The sequence below is a fragment of the Pleurodeles waltl genome, chromosome 5 (assembly GCF_031143425.1).
Source record: "Pleurodeles waltl isolate 20211129_DDA chromosome 5, aPleWal1.hap1.20221129, whole genome shotgun sequence".
NCBI classification, from domain to species: Eukaryota; Metazoa; Chordata; class Amphibia; order Caudata; family Salamandridae; genus Pleurodeles; species Pleurodeles waltl.
The window spans coordinates 599,422,921-599,443,016 of NC_090444.1; positions in this window are offsets into that span (position 1 = coordinate 599,422,921).

The window sequence follows — 20,096 nt, forward strand, 5'->3', positions numbered from 1 at the left end:
GGATTCGTGGGTCGTAATGGCATGGGCGTGTTTGTGTTGGCGTGACGGTGGAGGTTTGGTCATCTCCAGTTTATCGCTGACCGCTGATGAGGCGGCCTTCCGTGGATGTCGGGTTTTTGGGGGTTTGGCAGTTGTGGGTCAGAATGACCGTGGCGGTTTACCGCGGCCGCAGCGGTAGAATGGCGGTCTTCTGACCGGCGGTAAGAGCCTTTTACCGCCGAGGTCAGAATGACCCCCATAGTGTTTTTTTCCTGGTTGACCACACTCGGCCTTGGAGGGCTAGTAGAAATAACCCAGTGGTACAGCCTGGATATTGACATCACTGTCCTGCACAATTCCCTACGGGTTCAATATCCATTCTACCTGCTGGGGATTTCTAACATTTACTACCACACAATCAACAGGGAGACTTTTCATACTGTTACCCACTCACTGTACCCTCCTTACTCCAATGATACCATTCCAAAGATAATCACTATTAGTCCCCCCATGACTTATTTAGCCAATAGACCACTTTGTTTTTAGCTGATAGTCCTGCTCAATAGTTTTGTGAGACAAAGGTTGGATGTTTTTTAACAAAATTACATAGGAGGTGCATTGAGGTGGAAGTTGCAGGTCTTGTAGGTTCTTTCCCTTGGAGTAGCGTTCTACTTTAGACCTCAGCAGCACTTCACTCCCAGAGGCCTGCCTTTTCTCACAATTCCCTTAAGTTGCAGATATAGGTTTAGCTGGAATTTCACCATTATTAGCGGGCTGATCCATAGGGGTATTTATTAGTTTATTTGGACCTCCTGATCTAAATTGATTAAATTGATGGACCTTTTGTCGTACCACCGCATAATGTTCTGCTACTGGGCTTAGAGAACAAGTCACTGTGTCCGGCTCCATATTTCGGGAAAGTGGTGGACTGCACTTTATAGATTCTAAAAGATGTTTTAAGGAATAGTCATTGCTATGCAATAAATCCACTAAAGGCTTAAGAGCTTTCTCTAAAATAGCTTCCAAGGAAACTCTGTCTCCACAGTTGACCTTAAGATCTTGGGGTCCCGTAGGATCCCCCAAGTGTTTCTTCCAAGCTAGTTTTCACTTACGTGTCAGGGAGCAACCCCACACAGACCCATTCGATTTAGAGCCTTTCATCCTCGACGTACCCAACTTCGCGGGGGTGGGCTTCTTCCGTTTGGTAGGAGGAGAAACAATATCTTTCAAACGTGCATTGATATCTTTATCATTAATGATCAAATCACCTTCTCTACTGAGAGAGATATTTTAATTCCCCTTGTAGGACACACCCCTTTTGAATGCTTGATATCATGTGCCCATTCTTTTCCTTAATAACCCCCTTGGAAGTCCCTCTCTCCGCGCCTACCAAAACTGCATTTTACTGGTCTTAGACACGGATTGGGATGAGGGAACAAATGGTTTTCTCACTACCCCCCATTTCTCTTCAACCGTTTAATTTTCAAAATTAATGCAGACATAGAGGTGGTGAGAAATTTCGTCATGGAGACTGTGGAGTTATTATGTTTAGAGGTGGCAGTGGTACTCACCTTCCTTTTGCCCATTTTTTGGCTTTAATACAGTGACAAACTCAGAGGAGACTACAAGAAAGAAAAGACTTATAACCTGCAGGTAACAAGACCAAGAGACAGGCCCCAGCCCTGCCTTGTCCAACTGTAGATGGGCGCAGCTGGGCCCGCTCTTGGCCCGGTCTTTGCCCAGGCCACGCCTTGGTGCACCCCACGCTGCGGGAGCAGTTCGTGGCTTATATGCACCTCCAGGCATGATTACAACAGGTGGTCAACCTCTTATCTCGAGTGGTGCTGCAGGTTGGAGTTCAAAGACCTCCCTTCCGTGTTCTCAAGTCCAGTGGCTGCGGGAGCAGTTCATGGCTTATATGCACCTCCAGGCTCAGTAAAACAGACTGCCCACCTCCTAGGGTGAGTGGTGGGGGGGTTGGAGTTCAAAGACACCCCTTCTGTGTTCTCGAGTCCTGCACTGTTGGAGAGCTTTGTGGCTTATATGCGCCTCCAGGCCCGGTTACAACAGGTGGCCCACCTCCTAGCATGAGTGGTGCTGGGGGTTGGAGTTCAAAGAACCCCCTTCCATGTTCTCGAGTCCAGCACTGCGGGAGCATTTTGTAGCTTATATGCACCTCCAGGCGTGATTACAACAGGGTGCCCACCTCCTAGCGCAAGTGGTGCTGGGGGTTGGAGTTTAAAGACCCGTCTTCCGTGTTCTCGATCCCCGCGCTGCGGGAGCAGTTCATGGCTTATATGCGCCTCCAGGCACGATTACAACAGGTGGCTTACCTCCTAGCACGAGTGGTGCTGGGGTTTGGAGTTCAAAGACCCCCCCTTCCGTGTTCTCGAGTCTCACGCTGTGGGAGCAGTTTGCGGCTTATATGCACCTCCAGGCGTGGTTACAACAGGCGGCCAACCTCCTAGCGCAAGTGGTGCTGGGGGTTGGAGTTCAAAGACCCCCCCATCCGTTTTCTTGAGTCCCACGCTGCGGGAGCAGTTGGTGGCTTATATGCACCTCAAGGCGCAGTTATAACAGGCAGCCCACCTCCTATTGCGAGTGGTGCTGGGGGTTGGAGTTCAAAGATCCCTCTTCCATGTTCTCGAATCCTTGCATGTTGACACTTGTGCAGGAGGGAGGAAATTCAGCCAAGTTCAGTCAAAAGCTGATCGTAAAGACCCTGACTCACCTAGCTGACCCACATTTTACTGCCTGAGCTTGAAACTTAATACCTTTGGGTGTGCAGTAGATAGTGCAGTTCAACTTGGATAATAAATGGCGTCCTAGTAAATTCACAGGACTCGAATCGCCCACCACAAACTGGTGGTTCTCCTCAAAGGACCCTATTTTAACAGGTACTTCTTCTGTTACGGAATTTGTCATTTCCTAGTTTGCAACTCCGACAACTTGGATTCTTCTTCCTGAGAGGGGTAGGCTTTGTACTTCCAGTGTTCTAACTGTACAGTGGGTAGCCCATTATCGATCAGAAATGATACGGGGTGGCCATTCACCTCCCCTTCGACGAATGGACCACTCTAGTCTACCTTTAAGACTGTGCGAAGTACACAATCTTCCTTCCCCTTCACGCACTGTCATTGTGACTGGTCAGAGTTGTAGCCCTCAAAGGCATCAAACGCAGGGAACTGCTGGACTGGCTTCTGATTTTGCAAGAAATTTTGCTTTAGATGGGGACTTGATTTGATTTAAATCAGGAACCATTTGCATGTTTTTTTGGCATCAGGGCTTGTGGAACTTGCTTCACTGTAGCGTGGGGTGCATGTTTTGTATTCTTGGTCTCGGTGCATTCTGTGGCTGTACAAGGCTATTACTCTGGGGCTGTGCAAACCATGAATTCTAAACCTGGTTACTCACTCATCACTCAATTGGAATTAAGATGACATTCCACTTTCCAATGTCCTAACTTATTGCAGTAATGAGAAGGATTCTATCTATTCAAAGTTACCACAACAATTCCGGTACTCGGGTCACTCTACCTTGTTGCGGGAACCTATTTTCACCTTGCACCATAGCTGCTCCCTGGTGATACACTCCTTGTTTAGAACCAACGTTCCCCACAAAAGGTCGACTCTGGCTTCCTCTTTGTGCTGCTTTCATTTGTGCCACCATTAACTTCTCCTGCAATTGTTTCTGCTTCATTTCTAATTCATCACTACAATATTTTGCATGTCTCAGGACCTCATCAATTGATTTCTTCTGCATACATATTGTGTTGTCAAATCATCAAGCTAATCTCAGGTCTCTATCCGACCACAAATCGGGGTGCAGAGTTTCCCATATCCTTAGCTTTGAGAGTCTCCATTCCAATGTGCTGCTTAAACCTCAATCCTAACCCAATGAATGTCTTTTGCTAATATCTTTCCCTTGAAAAAGCTCATCACTTGTTGACTTTTTTCATCACTAATGGTGAATGGGGCATTTGTTATCAGATTTCACTCAGATTACCTTTCTGGCCACTTTATAGCCACTTTACATTCTGCCCACAGGTCACTCGGAGCCACAATGTTAAAGATGTTCAAATGTACCCACAAAACCTCTTCACAAATTGCTCAACCTGTTTATATCATTCCATTGTTTTTTTTCTCAATCTTGGAAAATCATTAGTAAATGACACAAGATCACTCCTACTCCAAGGTACATGAACTTAACTTCCACCAGGCACTTCCCTCAATGGAAAATTTTAAACAGCCTCTCCATCTTTCAAAGATGGCGGCAGCTCTCCCAGTTTCTTTTATTTCTTTTTCTTACATCTGTTTTCCCACTGATCCAACTCACTCCATTGTCTAATACTTCTAATTAATTCCTTAATTTGTATTTTCAATCCAGATGCTCTAATACCACAAATGTTATTCTCATCAAAACATACCCAATAGCTTCTCTGCAGTGATGTGGTTCAGTTTAAATCTACCCTGTAAGTTCAAGCCAGTTCAGACAACTTATCATGACCTTGTTCTGCATGTTTAGTAACATTCTCGCACATGAATACAAGTTTGATCTCTTGGTAGGTATCTAATCGGGAACGATCAAGGTTTCCTTGCATCTTCTCATCCAATTCTAACTTTAATTTGACCACATCCACTACATTTTCCCTCACCAAGGCCTGCATTATTTCTCTGCCTGATCCTAAGCCTTCACTTCCTCTGGGGACCCATTATTGAATCTAAGCAAATTATCTAGTTGTCTGGGATTAATACCATTTTTTACCATATGGGTATCAGACTCTACCCTTTCTCTGAGATTACTGTTGGTATCACTTTGAGGTGGGCTCCAATTATACATGTTATGATTTTGTGATCTTGGAAGGGTCTCTTCTACAGGAATATGTCCTGTCTGACTCATAAATGATGCAGGAGAGGAAACACAAGAAGTATTTATGTGAGTCGAGACTAAAGGAGTTCCTCCCCTTCCTGTGATTACAGGTGTGTTCAATGACATATATACTTTGGTAGGGACTATCAAAGTATTTGTCATAATTCCTGCTGACTCAAATATATGCAAAGGAACAGCTGGACCAATAGTGACTGGAACAGTTATTCCATTGGGTATTTGGAACAGTGGAGTTAACACGGGGCTCTAATCCCTTTACCCACTCCCATCAAGTTATGACTCACATTCACTGGTGCGGTAGCTATTCCAGAGTGTACACTGGTAACTACACCATCCATTCCCTCAGTTTGGGCCATGTTAACAACACATCTAGGATATCAGCACTATCACTATCGCTGTTTTCACAGGAGCTCACTGGGTTTCCTGTCTTTTCCTCCTTCTTTACTTTTCTTTCTTTCCTTTTCTCAGGTTCCTCACTTGTCAATGCAGGGTGAAATCTAGTTCCCTCATCGTGTTTGTGATAGTTTTGCATTAGAAAGGAGACTGGATTTAGGAATTGATTTAGAAGTACGGGGTAAAGAATGTTTCACCAAAAGTAGGAACATCTCTCCATGTCTCAGGTAGGAGAACTACACTATTTGAAGTCACTTTAACAGCAAACAAATTTTCATTGGAGACACCTACACTGTTTTAGCCTTGCCACAGTGTTAAATATGTCAGATGTTGTGGCAGAGAAGCCACATGGTCCATGGTGGTTCATGTATGTATATAGGCATATATTGCTTCTATCGCACAAATCTAACCAAAAGGCAGAGCAGGGCAGTGCATGGTGAAAAACAAGCTTAAAGTCAATGAGTAATAGGAGAAGAAGCCAAATTGTGAATGGTTAATGCATTGCGAAATTGTGTTCTTTAAAGATGATCCACCTCCATGTCTGCCAGAGAGGTAGTTTCCATGAATTACTGCCATTAAAAGGGTGACAGACTTTTATAGAAAGTGTTGTCAGTTCATTAAAAACATGGGAGGCCAGATATTGGTCCTGATATTGTGCTCTCACTTTGATGCTACATTTCCAGAACCAATGATAAAAATTCCACACCTGCGCCCCCATTAACAGAATTTATACCAGCAGTTACCTCTCAAATTCTCTTCTGTGTCAGTGGAAACGGAGACTTTGTTGAGAAAGCCTCTCCACTTTGGCATAAAAATCTAGATGCAGTGTAATTCACCCCTCCAGGGTGTCAGGCTCCACCACAGCAGAACACAGAAATTGTCCCAACAAAATTCAACATAAGCTTATAAATCTGAAGGTGGCATTGTACATCACTTCTATGTCACAATATCTAGCCAACCTGCACTGGCATTTTGTGTCACTTTTCACTCAGCCCCTCTCCCTTTTATAAATTCCTTTAGAAAAAGCCCTATTCACCATTTCAACTTTCCCCATGTATCTACATTAATATCATAGATGTCCATTTTAATGCTCCTTTTGTTTTTTTGACGTCCACCTCCACTTCCAACACTTCTTTCAGCTGCAACCCGCAGCATTCCAATCCCTTCTCCCCCAAACTTTCCTTAACCATGATTGTTAGACTTGACAGCCTTAGGGTGGTCAGCCCTAACTTTTTGCCTGCCCCTCTCCACTTTTTGGATACTGTTTTTGCTGGTTTTAATACTCTGCACACTTTACCACTGCTAACCAGTGCTAAAGTGCATATGCTCTCTCCCTTTAAACATGATAACATTGGATCATACCCAATTGGATTATTTAATTTACTTATAAATCCCTAGTAAAGTGCACTATATGTGCCCAGAGCCTGTATATTATATGATACTAATGGGTCTGCAGCACTAATTGTGCCACCCACTTAAGTAGCTCCTTAACCATGTCTCAGGAATGCCATTGCAAGGCCTGTGTGTGCAGTTTCATTGCCAAATTCTACCTGGCGTTTAAAAGTACTTGCCAAGCCTAACAGTACACTTTTGCTACATATAATTCACCCCTAAGGTATGCCCTAGGAACTCCATAGGGCAGGGTGCTGTGTAAGCTAAAGGCAGGCCATGTACCTGTGTAGTTTACATGTCCTGGTAGCTTACAACTCCTAACTTCATTTTTACACTGCTGTGAGGCCTGCTCCTTTCATAGGCTAACATTGGGGCTACCCTCATATACTGTTTGAATGGTAGCTGCTGATCTGAAAGGAGTAGGAAGGTCATATTTAGTATGACCAGAATAGTAATACAAAATCTTGCTGACTGGATTTAATATTACTATTTTAGAAATGCCACTTTTAGAAAGTGAGCATTTCTCTGCACTTAAATCCCTCTGTGCCTTACAATCCACATATGTCTGGGTTCAGTTGACAGCTCCCTTGTGCATTCACTCAGACAAACCCAAAACACAGGATGCTCAGCCTCACTTGCATACATCTGCATTTTGAATGGGTCTTCCAGGGTTACAAGGGTGGAGGGCCTAACACATATAAGTCAAAGGACAGTAGCCTGCCCTCACACAAAGGACTGCCACACCCCCTATTGGGACCCTGGCAGGCAGGACTGAACTGAAAGGGGACCTTGTGCACTTTTAAGCCACTCTTTGAAGTCTCCCCCACTTCAAAGGCACATTTGGGTATTTCAACAGACCCTCTGCCCCTACCAACTCAGACACATCCTGGAGAAGAGAACCTTAACCAGAACCTGCAACCTGCCAAGAAGAACTGCCTGGCTGCCCAAAGGACTCACCTGACTGCTTTCTGTGAAGGACTGCTGCCTTGCTGTTGCCCTGCTGCTTTGATGCTCTCTGGCTGTGACGAGAAGTGCTCTCCAAGGGCTTGGATAGAGCTTGCCTCCTGTTCCCTGAAGTCTCAGGACCAATAAGACTTAGGTGGTCATTACAACCCTGGCGGAAGGTGTTAAAGCGGCGGTAAGACCGCTAACAGGTTAGCGGTAAAAAAATTGTAATTACGACCGTGGCAGAAACCGCCAACAAAGACAGCCACTTTAACACTCAGACCGCCACGGCGGTACAAACAAACAGCACGGCGGTCACTGCCAACAGACAGGCGGGAGACATTGTACCGCCCACACTATTATGACAGGCCAATCCGCCCCCTTTTTTGGGGCGGATTCACCGCAGATAAAAACAAGGCGGAAACCGGAATTTCGAAGCGAAAACGCTCACCTCTACACACCCCATGAGGAACGTGGACACCATGGAACCGGAACTCCAAATTCTACCTGCAATAGTCTTCCTGCTCCTCTACCAGGAGCACGAACGCCGGCGGCGAAGACCACGGTGAGTACTGCACCTACAACACAGGGGAGGGGGGAGGCAAAAAACAGGGACACACACGCAACATCCCCACCCCCACCCCCACCCTCACCCACTACAACACAAACACTAATACATGTTGATACATTACAGTTACACCCCTCAAGCCCCCCGGAAGAATGCAAAAACAAAGGAAATGATTGTAACAATTGTAATCTATTAAAATCCAGTACTCCAAAATATATATACACTATAAACAAATATATACACCAATAATACAAGTCCAGGTATTGCACCGTTTATAGTCCGTGGACAACTAGGCCCAAAATGCATGAGCAATGCCCACACTCGATACCCGATCAAAACAGAGAGAACTCTGCAGGGGCATCAGATAGAAATACAACAGGCACCTCAGGGGGAATGGAAGGGGGGCACCTCAGCCGGATGAGTGCACAACGCCAGATCCACGAGGGGGCTCAATGCCCACTGATGTATCCTGGGGAGTGCAAAGCCACAGTCTCTCAAGTCTCTAGAGTCGGTGGTTTGCCCACTGTTCAATCCTGGGGAGTGCAAAGCCACAGTCTCACAAGTCTCTACAGTGGGTGGTTTGCCCACTGGTCAATCATGGGGAGTGCAAAGCCACAGTCTCACTAGTCTCTACAGTGGGTGGTTTGCCCACTGTTCAATCCTGGGGAGTGCAAAGCCATCGTCTCACAAGTCTCTACAGTGGGTGGGTTGCCCACTGTTCAATCCTGGGGAGTGCAAAGCCACAGTTTCTCAAGTGGCTAACAGTCTCCACTGGTTCTAGAGGGGGACTGGTGCCCAGAGTGCTTCATCCTGTGAAGGACAGAGGTAGTGGATGGATGTCTCCACTGGTTCTGGAGGGGGAATGGTGCCCAGAGTACATCAATCACCCCGTGACGGACCTAGTTGCGTCAGTGCCACTGCCGCTCATGGGCTAGCGGTTCTTGAGTTGGCGGTGCCCTGTTCAGCGGTGCTTGAGTTGGCGGTGCCCTGTTCAGCGTTGCTTGAGTTGCCGGTAACCTGTTCAGTGGTGCTTGAGTTGGCGGTGCCCTGTTCAGCGATGTTTGAGTTGGCGATGTCCTGTTCAGCGGTGCTTGTGCTGGTGATCCTTCATGGCCCAGCGGTGCTTGTGCTGGCGGTCCTTCATGGCCCACCGGTGCTTGTGCTGGCGTTGCCCTGTTCAGCGGTGCTTGAATTGGCGGTGCCCTGTTCAGCGGTGCTTGAGTTGGCGGTGCCCTGTTCAGCGGTGCTTGTGCTGGCGGTCCTTCATGGCCCAGCGGTGCTTGTGCTGGCGATCCTTCATGGCCCAGCGGTGTTTGTGCTGGTGGTGCCCTGTACAGCGGGCTTGAGTTGGTGGTGCCCTGTTCATCGGTGCTTGATTTGACGGTGCCCTGTTCAGCGGTGCTGGCTGTCCTTCACTGCCCAGCGGGGCTTGTGCTGGCGGTCCTTCACGGATTAGCTGGGCTGGGGCTGGCGGTGCCCTCCTGGGCAGCTGGGCTGGGGCTGGCCTCCTGGGCAGCTGGGCTGGTGCTGGCGGTGGCCTCCTGTGCAGCTGGGCTGGGGCTTGCGGTGGCCTCCTGGACAGCGGGGATGATGGCGGTCTTCTCCGCCGTGCAGCTCTTCCCAGACTTGCCGGGTTTCTTGTGGCCCTTCCCCACCTTGGGAGGTGTCACAGCTGACTCCACAATCCCACCGGGACCCCTGGGAGCGGCTTTGGTGGCTGGAGTCTTCCCCCTCTCCCGCCGGGCACTAGCCAACTTCTGATGCTTCACAGGTGGGGGACTGGCTGTGCTGTGGCTCCGTGCCACACTGGCTGTCCTGGTGGCCGGTGCACTCCACATACCGGTGACTACAGGCACCACTGGTCCCGGAGATGTTGTGGCTGAGGTGCTAGTTCGGGACCTATGAGATGGACGGGATGGGGGAGGTGTGGGAAAAAGGTCAAGGCTGGAAATGAATATTTCTTGGACACACTGGGACGGGTAGCTGGAGGGGGTTTGGGAGTGGAGGAAGAGGTGGTGGTAGTAGGAGGTGTACGTTTGGTGACTTTGGGTGCAGGTGCATGCGCTGGAGGCTGTCGTGAGGTGGATGGCTGTTGGGTGGGTGAGTGGCTGCGTTTTTGTATCTTGGGAGGGGGCGTAACAGACACACTGGGAGAGGACACAGGGGACGTGTTAATGGTAGTGGGGGTGGTGACTGCACGTGAGCGGGGTGTTCTGGTTGGTGTGCTAGTGAGGGACGTAGTGGCTGTAGAAGTAATGCATGCAGGTGTGAGTGTAGACGAGACTGGGAGGGAGGAGGGAGATGACGAGGAGGGGGTCACAGTGGAGGCAGTGGATGTTGGTGTGTCTGCATGTGTGTGTTGCTTGCATGAATGCCTGTGTCATGTGTGGTGCTTATGTTTGCCTGAGCTTCCCTTGTGTGGTGAGGTGTGTGCAGGCTGGCCTGATGATGTGCTTGGGATAGGCAGCGGTACAGGGGATTGGTTCTGGGTGGAGGAAGTTGGAGGGGGGAGGCTAGAGATGGGGACAATGGCTGCCATCAGTGCTGAGGCCAGAGTTTGAAAAGCTTGGTGAAAGGCCGCCTGACCAGAATGACTGCCCTCCAGGAATGCATTAGTTTGTTGCAACTTCCTTTCTGCACCCTGGATGGCATTCAAAATGGTAGACTGCCCAACAGTGAGGTACCTGAGGAGGTAAATGGCCTCCTTACTGAGGGCAGCAGGGGTGACTGGGGCAGGGCCTGAGGTGCCTGGGGCGAAGGTGATGCCCACCCTCCTGGGTGAGCGGGCACGGGCGAAGGCAGAGGGGCTGCTGGGAGGTCGGTGCTGGTAGGGGGGGTGGCGGCTGTAGATGATGGGGACACAGATGTTGCCACCACCACAAGGGAGCTCCCATCAGAGGATGTGTCCGTGTCGCTGGTGTCAGCTCCAGTCCCCGCCTCAAAGCTCCCCTCGCCTTCCGTCCCACTGGTGAATTCCGAGTCCGTAGTCTCGCCCTCCAGGGCCATGTGGGATGCAGCTCCCTCCTGCTCCGGTGCCACTGCTCCTCCGCCTGATGATGCTAATGCACACAAGAACAGGGAGACCACAAAAAGGGGGGGGCGACAGAAGAAAGACATGTTGAGTGCATGGATTACCGCTACGGTTGGCGGACCAGACCAACACAGAAGCCCCCTGCACTACGCCGCGCTCTTGGGCTCCACTGTTCAATTCCTGGGAAATGGCCTACAAGCCTATGGATGACATCTGCACACATAGATGACACAGGGGCATGAATAGCTGTACTTGGCAGTCTACAGAGGTGGGGTGGGGTGCCACATGGCCTGCCTTACGGAGGGGCCTTGCCTACAGAACTCGCCCTGGCCTAGGGAAACCCACAGCCCTCCTCCCCCACCCAGACAACTCCACTGCGCGCAAAGTCAGCAGAATGAGAGTGTACTCACCCCCTTGTGTCTGCTGTGATGCCCTCAAGCGTCCATCCAACTCTGGGCAGGCCACCGCCAGGATACTGAACATCAGGGGGGTCATGGTGCGACGGGCACCCCTCCCACGTTGGGAGGCCATCCCCAGCTGAGCCTCCGCCGTCTTCTTGCTCCAGCGGCGAATGTCCTCCCATCTTTTCTGGCAGTGGGTGCTCCGTCTGTGGTAGACCCGCAGGGTCCGGACGTCCTTGGCGATGGCATGCCAAATATCTTTCTTCTGGTGGGCGCTGACCTACATGAAATGTACAGGGGGAAGAAGAGAAGTCATTACCAACTGCACCGTCAAAGTGATTGGCCCCCATCCCTACCCTTGCCATGTGGCACATGCATTCACCGTCTTTCATGCACGCAGCTCTCTGCCCCCTTCCTTCTTACATCCAGCCCTCTCCACACAGGCATAGCCCATACAACATGCTCCCTGTGTACTTACCTGTTTGTCTGGAGGACCGTAGAGTAGCGTGTACTGGTGGAGGACCCCATCCACAAGCTTTAAAACAAGTATTTGTCATAGGTCCTGCTGACTCAAATATATGTAAAGGAACAGCTGGACCAATAGTGACTGGAACAGTTATTGCATTGGGTATTTGGAACAGTGGAGTTAACAGGGGGCACTAATCCCTTCACCCACTCCCATCAAGTTATGACTCACATTCACTGGTGCGGTAGCTATTCCAGAGTGTACACTGGTAACTACACCATCCATTCCCTCAGTTTGGGCCATGTTAACAACACATCTAGGATATCAGCACTATCACTATTGCTGTTTTCACCTGAGCTCACTGGGTTTCCAGTCTTTTCCTCCTTCTTTACTTTTCTTTCTTTCCTTTTCTCAGGTTCCTCACTTGTCAATGCAGGGTGTAATCTAGTTCCCTCATCGTGTTTGTGATGTTTTGCATTAGAAAGGAGACTGGATTTAGGAATTGATTTAGAAGTAGGGGGTAAAGAATGTTTCACCAAAAGTAGGAACATCTCTCAATTTCTCAGGTAGGAGAACTACAATATTTGAAGTCACTTTAACAGCAAACAAATTTTCATTGGAGACACCTACACTGTTTTAGCCTTGCCACAGTGTTAAATATGTCAGATGTTGTGGCAGAGAAGCCACATGGTCCATGGTGGTTCATGTATGTATATAGGCATATGTTACTTCTATCGCACAAATCTAACCAAAAGGCAGAGCAGGGCAGTGCATGGTGAAAAACAAGCTTAATGTCAATGAGTAATAGGAGAAGAAGCCAAATTGTGAATGGTTAATGCATTGCGAAATTGTGTTCTTTAAAGATGATCCACCTCCATGTCTGCCAGAGAGGTAGTTTCCATGAATTACTACCATTAAACGGGTGACAGACATTTATAGAAAGTGTTGTCAGTTCATTAACAATATGGGAGGCCAGATATTGGTCCTGATATTGTGCTCTCACTTTGATGCTTCATTTCCAGAACCAATGATAAAAATTCCACATCTGCGCCCCCATTAACAGAATTTATACCAGCAGTTACCTCTCAAATTCTCTTCTGTGTCAGTGGAAACGGAGACCTTTGGTGAGAAAGCCTTTCCACTTTGGCATATAAATCTAGATGCAGTGTAATTCGCCCCTCCAGGGTGTCAGGCTCCACCACAGCAGAACACAGAAATTGTCCCAACAAAATTCAACATAAGCTTATAAATCTGAAGGTGGCATTGTACATCACTTCTATGTCACAATATCTAGCCAACCTGCACTGGCATTTTGTGTCACTTTTCACTCAGCCCCTCTCCCTTTTATAAATTCCTTTAGAAAAAGCCCTCTTCACCATTTCAACTTTCCCCATGCATCTGCATTAATATCATAGATGTCCATGTTAATGCTCCTTTTGTTTGTGCACCTCACAGGAAAGGGAGGAAAACCATAATACATATACAAAGCTGAATTGCTGGTCCACATTTTATATACCTGCCCACTTTTATTGGATCTCATTAGGAATATTTCAATGCTTTATAGAGAACAATGTAGTCCAGGAAGCTATAAGCTGCTGTTTTTGCCGCCAGATGAACTGGTTTTTTTTTTGGCAAACATGGGTACGTTTTAGATGTAGCCTGTCTCAGTTTATCAAGCAAGCAAAAAACCCGGTATCAAGCTTAACCATCGGAACCTACCAATTTGGATTTTAAGATCATGTTTACTATATTATTAAATATTTATATTTTTCTAAATTCATAATCAATTGATTTAGGTACAACAAAATATTACCTAGCTATTTTACATCTCAAAACCTGAGATCATCTCACCTCAAAACCTGTATCTACTACAAGCCCTGTACAAAGTTTTGTGCTCTTCAGGTAAGTCTTTATTACATTTTTCCTTGTACAGCAGGACGATTTTTGACGTTAACCTCCACTTCCAACACTCCTTTCAGCTGCCACCCGCAGCATTCCAATCCCTTCTCCCCCAAACTTTCCTTAACCATGATTGTTAGACTTGACAGCCTTAGAGTGGTCAGCCCTAACTTTATGCCTGCCCCTCTCCACTTTTTGGATACTGTTTTTGCTGGTTTTAAGACTCTGCACACTTTACCACTGCTAACCAGTGCTAAAGTGCATATGCTCACTCCCTTTAAACATGATGACATTGGATCATACCCAACTGGATTATTTAATTTACTTATAAATCCCTAGTAAAGTGCACCATATGTGCCCTGGGCCTGTATATTATATGCTACTAGTGGGTCTGCAGCACTAATTGTGCCACCCACTTAAGTAGCTCCTTAACCATGTCTCAGGAATGCCATTGCAAGGCCTGTGTGTGCAGTTTCATTGCCAAATTCTACTTGGCATTTAAAAGTACTTGCCAAGCCTACCAGTACACTTTTTGTACATATAATTCACCCCTCAGGTATGCCCTAGGAACTCCATAGGGCAGGGTGCTGTGTAGGCTAAAGGCAGGCCATGCACCTGTGTAGTTTACATGTCCTGGTAGCTTACAACTCCTAAATTCATTTTTACACTGCTGTGAGGCCTGCTCCTTTCATAGGCTAACATTGGGGCTACCCTCATATACTGTTTGAATGGTAGCTGCTGATCTGAAAGGAGTAGGAAGGTCATATTTAGTATGACCAGAATAGTAATACAAAATCTTGCTGACTGGATTTAATATTACTATTTTAGAAATGCCACTTTTAGAAAGTGAGCATTTCTCTGCACTTAAATCCCTCTGTGCCTTACAATCCACATATGTCTGGGTTCAGTTGACAGCTCCCTTGTGCATTCACTCAGACAAACCCCAAACACAGGATGCTCAGCCTCACTTGCATACATCTGCATTTTGAATGGGTCATCGAGGGTTACGAGGGTGGAGGGTCTAACACTTATAAGTCAAAGGACAGTAGCCTGCCCTCACACAAAGGACTGCCACACCCCCTATTGGGACCCTGGCAGGCAGGACTGAACTGAAAGGGGACCTTGTGCACTTTTAAGCCACTCTTTGAAGTCTCCCCCACTTCAAAGGCACATTTGGGCATTTCAACAGACCCTCTGCCCCTACCAACTCAGACACATCCTGGAGAAGAGAACCTTAACCAGAACCTGCAAGCTGCCAAGAAGAACTGCCTGGCTGCCCAAAGGACTCACCTGACTGCTTTCTGTGAAGGACTGCTGCCTTGCTGTTGCCCTGCTGCCTTGATGCTCTCTGGCTGTGCCGAGAAGTGCTCTCCAAGGGCTTGGATAGAGCTTGCCTCCTGTTCCCTGAAGTCTCAGGACCAATAAGACTTAGGTGGTCATTACAACCCTGGCGGATGGTGTTAAAGCGGCGGTAAGACCGCCAACAGGCTAGCGGTAAAAACAATTTAATTACGACCGTGGCGGAAACCGCCAACAAAGACAGCCACTTTAACACTCAGACCGCCACGGTGGTACAAATAAAAAGCGCGGCGGTCTCTGCCAACAGACAGGCGGGAGACAATGTACCGCCCACACCATTATGACAGGCCAATCCGCCCCCTTTTCCGGGGCTGATTCACCGTGGATAAAAACACGGCGGAAACAGGAATTTAGAAGGGAAAATGCTCACCTCCACACACCCCATGAGGAATGAGGACACCATGGAACCGGAACTCCAAATTCTACCTGCAATAGTCTTCCTGCTCCTCTACCAGGAGCACGAACGCCGGCGGCGAAGACCACGGTGAGTACTGCAACTACTACACAGGGGAGGGGGGAGGCAAAAAACAGGGACACACACGCAACACCCCCACCCCCACCCTCACCCACTACAACACACACACTAATACATGTTGATACATTACAGTTACACCCCTCAAGCACCCCGGAAGAATGCAAAAACAAAAGGAAATTATTGTAACAATTGTAATCTATTAAAATCCAGTACTCCAAAATATATATACAATATAAACAAATATATACACCAATAATACAAGTCCAGGTATTGCACCGTTTATAGTCCGTGGACCACTGGGCCAAAAATGCATGGGCAAGGCCCACACTCGATACCCGATCAAAACAGAGAGAACACTGCAGGGGCATCAGATAGAAATACAACAGGCACCTCAGGGGGAAGGGAAGGGTGGGCACCTCAGCCGGATGAGTGCACAACACCAGATCCACGAGGGGGCTCAATGCCAACTGATGTATCCTGGGGAGTGCAAAGCCACAGTCTCTCAAGTCTCTAGAGTCGGTGGTTTGCCCACTGTTCAATCCTGGGGAGTGCAAAGCCACAGTCTCACAAGTCTCTATAGTGGGTGGTTTGCCCACTGTTCATTCCTGGGGAGTGCAAAGCCAGAAGTCTCACAAGTCTCTACAGTGGGTGGTTTGCCCACTGTTCAATCCTGGGGAGTGCAAAGCCACAGTCTCACAAGTCTCTACAGTGGGTGGGTTGCCCACTGTTCAATCCTGGGGAGTGCAAAGCCACAGTCTCTCAAGTGGATAACAGTCTCCACTGGTTCTGGAGGGGGACTGGTGCCCAGAGTGCTTCATCCTGTGAAGGACAGAGGTAGTGGATGGATGTCTCCACTGGTTCTGGAGGGGGACTGGTGCCCAGAGTGCATCAATCACCCCGTGACGGACCTAGTTGCGTCAGTGCCCCTGCCATTCATGGGATAGCGGTGCTTGAGTTGGCGGTGCCCTGTTCAGCGGTGCTTAAGTAGGCGGTGCCCTGTTCAGCGTTGCTTGAGTTGGCGGTGCCCTGTTCAGTGGTGCTTGAGTTGGCGGTGCCCTGTTCAGCGGTGCTTGATTTGGCGGTGCCCTGTTCAGCGGTGCTTGTGCTGGCGGTCCTTCATGGCCCAGCGGTGCTTGTGCTGGCGGTCCTTCATGGCCCACCGGTGCTTGTGCTGGCGGTACCCTGTTCAGCGGTGCTTGAGTTGGTGGTGCCCTGTTCAGCCGTGCTTGAGTTGGCGTTGCCTTGTTCAGCCGTGCTTGTGCTGGCGGTCCTTCATGACCCAGCGGTGCTTGTGCTGGCGGTCCTTCATGGCCCACTGGTGCTTGTGCTGGCGGTACCCTGTTCAGCGGTGCTTGAGTTGGTGGTGCCCTGTTCAGCCGTGCTTGAGTTGGCGTTGCCTTGTTCAGCCGTGCTTTTGCTGGCATTGCTTCATGACCGAGCGGTGCTTGTGCTGGCGGTCCTTCATAGCCCAGCGGGGCTTGTGCTGGCGGTCCTTCACGGATCAGCTGGGCTGGGGCTGGTGGTGCCCTCCTGGGCAGCTGGGCTGGGGCTGGCCTCCTGGGCAGCTGGGCTGGTGCTGGCGCTGGCCTCCTGGGCAGCTGGGCTGGGGCTGGCGCTGGCCTCCTGTGCAGCTGGGCTGGGGCTGGCGGTGGCCTCCTGGACAGCGGGGATGATGGCGGTCTTCTCTGCCGTGCAGCTCTTCCCAGACTTGCCGGGTTTCTTGTGGCCCTTCCCCACCTTGGGAGGTGTCACAGCTGACTCCACACTCCCACCGGGACCCCTGGGAGCGGCTTTGGTGGCTGGAGTCTTCCCCCTCTCCCGCCGGGCACTAGCCAACTTCTGATGCTTCACAGGTGGGGGACTGGCTGTGCTGTGGCTCCGTGCCCCACTGGCTGTCCTGGTGGCCGGTGCACTCCACATACCGGTGACTACAGGCACCACTGGTCTCGGAGATGTTGTGGCTGAGGTGCTAGTTCGGGACCTATGAGATGGACGGGGTGGGGGAGGTGTGGGAAAAAGGTCAAGGCTGGACATGAAATATTTCTTGGACACACTGGGACGGGTAGCTGGAGGGGGTTTGGGAGTGGAGGAAGAGGTGGTGGTAGTAGGAGGTGTACGTTTGGTGACGTTGGGTGCAGGTGCATGCGCTGGAGGCTGTCGTGAGGTGAATGGCTGTTGGGTGGGTGTGTGGCTGCGTTTGTGTATCTTGGGAGGGGGCGTAACAGACACACTGGGAGAGGACACAAGGGATGTGTGAATGGTAGTGGGGGTGGTGACTGCACGTGAGCGGGGTGTGCTGGTAGGTGTGCTAGTGAGGGACGTAGTGGCTGTAGAAGTAGTGCATGCAGGTCTGAGTGTAGACGAGACTGGGAGGGAGGAGGGAGATGACGAGGAGGGGGGCACAGTGGAGGCAGTGGATGTTGGTGTGTCTGCAGGTGTGTGTTGCTTGCATTAGTGCCTGTGGGATGTGTGGTGCTTATGTTTGCCTGAGCTTCCCTTGTGTGGTGAGGTGTGTGCAGGCTGGCCTGATGGTGTACTTGGGATAGGCAGAGGTACAGGGGACTGGGTCTGGGTGGAGGAAGTTGGAGGGGAGAGGCTAGAGATGGGGACAATGGCTGCCATCAGTGCTGAGGCCAGAGTTTGAAAAGCTCGGTGAAGGGCCGCCTGACCAGAATGAATGCCCTCCAGGAATGCATTAGTTTGTTGCAACTGCCTTTCTACACCCTGGATGGCATTAAAAATGGTAGACTGCCCAACAGTGAGGGACCTGAGGAGGTCAATGGCCACCTCACTGAGGGCAGCAGGGGTGACTGGGGCAGGGCCTGAGGTGCCTGGGGCGAAGGTGATGCCCACCCTCCTGGGTGAGCGTGCACGGGCGAAGGCAGAGGGGCTGCTGGGAGGGCGGTGCTGGTAGGGGGGGTGGCGGCTGTAACTGTTGATGCTGGGGGCACAGATGTTGCCGCCACCACAAGGGAGCTCCAATCAGAGGATATGTCCGTGTTGCTGGTGTCAGCTCCTGTCCCCGCCGTGAAGCTCCCCTCGCCTTCAGTCCCACTGGTGAATTCCGAGTCCGTAGTCTCGCCCTCCAGGGCCATGTGGGATGCAGCTCCCTCGTGCTCCAGTGTCACTGCTCCTCCGCCTGATGATGCTAATACACACAAGAACAGGGAGACCACAAAAAGGGGGGGGGCGACAGAAGAAAGACATGTGGAGTGCATGGATTACCGCTACGGTTGGCGGACAAGACAGACACAGAAGCCCCCTGCACTACGCCGCGCTCTTGGGCTCCACTGTTCAATTCCTGGGAAATGGCCTACAAGCCTATGGATGACATCTGCACACATAGATGACACAGGGGCATGAATAGCTGTATTTGACAGTCTACAGAGGTGGGGTGGGGTGCCACATGGCCTGCCTTACGGAGGGGCCTTGCCTACGGAACTCGCCCTGGCCTAGGGAAACCCACAGCCCTCCTCCCCCACCCAGACAACTCCACTGCACGCAAAGTCAGCAGAATGAGAGTGTACTCACCCCCTTGTGTCTGCTGTGATGCCCTCAAGCGCCCATCCAACTCTGGGTAGGCCACCGCCAGGATCCTGAACATCAGGGGGGTCATGGTGCGATGGGCACCCCTCCCTCGTTGGGAGGACATCCCCAGCTGAGCCTCCGCCGTCTTCTTGCTCCAGCGGCGAATGTCCTCCCATCTTTACTGGCAGTGGGTGCTCCGTCTGTGGTAGACACCCAGGGTCCTGACGTCCTTGGCGATGGCACGCCAAATATCTTTCTTCTGGTGGGCGCTGACCTACATGAAATGTACAGGGGGAAGAAGAGAAGTCATTACCAACTGCACCGTCAAAGTGATTGGCCCCCATCCCCACCCTTGCCATGTGGCACATGCATTCACCGTCTTTCATGCACGCAGCACTCTGCCCCTTTCCTTCTTACATCCAGCCCTCTCCACACAGGCATAGCCCATACAACATGCTCCCTGTGTACTCTCCTGTTTGTCTGGAGGACTGTAGAGTAGCGTGTACTGGGGGAGGACCCCATCCACAAGCTTCTCCAACTCCTCTGATGGAAGGCAGGGGCCCTTTCCCCAGACGCACTAGCCATTGTCTCTTCCAGATCAAGGTCACAGCAGCACTTGCAGTGTAGGTCCTCTCCTGTCGAAGATCAGGTATTGAGTGATTGAACAGATAGAAAATGGCGGTCACATCCGTGGCGGTGCGTACCGTCACCGCCGGCGTACATCGTGATTGGCTCCTGGGACCCATAGGGTCCAATGTTAACCAATGCAGCAT